Source organism: Palaemon carinicauda, chromosome 4, assembly GCF_036898095.1.
Source record: "Palaemon carinicauda isolate YSFRI2023 chromosome 4, ASM3689809v2, whole genome shotgun sequence".
Lineage (NCBI taxonomy): Eukaryota > Metazoa > Arthropoda > Malacostraca > Decapoda > Palaemonidae > Palaemon > Palaemon carinicauda.
The window spans coordinates 179,635,074-179,637,573 of NC_090728.1; the positions used below are offsets into that span (position 1 = coordinate 179,635,074).

The 2,500-nt window shown below is 39.6% G+C and overlaps 1 protein-coding gene across 5 annotated transcripts in view; it reads left to right on the plus strand.

Moving 5' to 3' along the window:
* LOC137639220 (somatostatin receptor type 5-like) overlaps positions 1-2,500 on the plus strand; it is a 399,967-nt gene that overhangs the window by 286,349 nt on the left and 111,118 nt on the right. The window lies entirely within an intron of this gene.

Below are 2,500 nucleotides of genomic sequence, written 5' to 3' on the forward strand. Positions count from 1 at the left end.
CTTTTACCTTGATTCGCATTTTCTAAACACATACCACTCCTGCTACCTCCCTCCACTTTCGCCATGCTGCTTTTATCCTATTTTCAACTTCAGCCTCACATCCTCTCTCCTAATTTATAGTAGATCCCAAGTATGTAATTTGCTCTACCGGTTTTATAACTGCTCCTCTACTTACCTTCCTTACTGCTCACCATAGCTTCATTTATCCTAATTTTCAGCAGTAATCAACAAATCATCTGCATATAGCAACTCCCACAACTCTTCATTTATGATCCCTTTATTTAACAAATCCTTGACCAACACAAAATCGTTGCTTAATGCTGACCACTGGTGTGATTCAACAGTAGCTTCAAAGGTTTCTGTTTTTCCAACAGCTGTTATTACGTTTATCCTTGTTCTTTTGTATATTATCTCTACCATTCTAACTAACTTCTCCAGGACTTTCCTCTTCCTCAAGCGCCGAAACATCACTTGTCTTGGTATTCTATCATTAGCCTTATCGAAATCTACATAAGCACAGAAGAGCTTCCGTTTTCCCCCTAGTCTCTTCCTGTAACTGTCTTACTATAAAGATGGCATCCATAGTCCCTCTTCCCCTCATGAATTCAAACTGCTGTTTCCCAGTATTTACAATCTCTCCCAATCTCTCGTCTAATACCCTCTCTAAAACTTTCAAATCATGCTCTGTTAGATTAATTCCCATGTAGTTACCACATTCCATGCCATCCCCTTTCAGCTTGATTATAGTGATTATAGATACTATTAGACTCTCCTCCCAGTCTTTAAGGATTATGTCTGCTTCCATATTGCTATCAATAGATACAGCATCCCTTCTTCCCCCTCTGTAGCTATTATCTTGACCATTTCAATTTGAAACTCTGATGGGCTTGGTACTTTACCTCCCAGCTCCTTTATCTCATTTACAATATCTAATAGCTGCGCATAATATTCTCTTCATCTCTTAATGTCACCATCCCTGTGCAATAGATTTTCAGCTCTATCCCTGATGACTACCAGTTACCCCGAATCCTGTCATTGCCTTTTCCTCAAGTTTGAAATCTTATAGATATCCTTTTCTCCTTCCTTTGTTCCTAGCCTTTAATTTAACTGTTCTATCTTTTTCCTCTTCTCTGCACCGTTCCTCGGCTCCCTGTAGCCTACCTGACTTACTTTGCAGTCTTTGAATGTTTTTTTTTTATTTTCTTTTAACTGATTCTTGCACCTCTCTGTTCCACCAACACTTTTTTCCTTTCGAGACACCAAACCTGCTCGTTCTTCCCACTAATTTCTCCATTTCTCCTAAACATATTTCTTCCATACCAAAGCAGATATTTGCATTGTGTTATCCTGTCCAGTCTCTAAGATCAACCCTGCCAGTCGTCTCTCTCTCACAATCCTCCCAAATTGCTCATAGTCTTCTCCTTTAAGGTACCAAACCTTAATTCTAGATCTCCTCTTTCTCTTCTTGGGGGTTCTACCTCTCATTTTAAAATCAATCACTACCAGTTTATGTTGTTTATCACAAGCTTCCCCCAAAACCACTTTACAGTTCATCCCATTTTCCTTGTCTTCTCTAATCAATATGTAATATATCTGGCTATCCACTCCATCACTTGCATAGGTTATCGGATGCTTATCCAGCTTCTGAAATCAGGTGTTCATACATGCCAGTACAAAACTCTGAACCATCTCTAATACATACTCCCCACCCTCATTTCCCATGGCCTCCATGTACTGCACCTCTCATAGCAGTCCCTTCTCCTACCAACTCTGCCATTCATTCGTACTCCTATGATTAGCTTCTCTACCTCTTTCACTGATCTAATAGCAGCCTCAAACTCTTGTCAAAACAATTTTTTTTCTTGCTATTGACAACCCATCTAAGGGGAATAGGCTGCAATTATATTTATTATCTTATCCGCTATTATCATTGGGATCTTTAAAAGCCTAACATTTATTTTCATTACTTCTACCACTAATTCTTTCCAGTTATTACCTATTATGACCCCAACTACATTTCCTCCCTCTTGTGACTAGGTGTAATAGAGTTTATACCCACTTCCTAACTCTCTAGTTCCATTTTATTTTCATCTAGTCTCCTGCACACGCGACATCTATCATCCTCCTCTCTATCACCCCCAATATTACCCTTAGTCTTCCCGTTAGTGTATTAACATTCCAAGTACCTGATCTGATTTTCCATTCTATCATTAGCTTCTTTGGCCACAGTCATGAACCATTTATCATGCCAGTAGGCAGATCCTAGTACGTTTCGCTTACAGGGGCCTCCTTAGCCGCTTCCACATTTGTAAGAGAATCAGGCATGGCTCATAATTTGGCTGAGTATTTTTATGATCGCATGCCCTTGCAATCATCAATCACCTTTATTGGTAATGGGCCTAGTCTTTGACTAAATAGTCCAACTTCAAGGCAGCAGTTTCAACAGTTACTGGCACTGGGCCTAGACTTTTGATAAAAAGTAAGACTACAAAGCAGCATC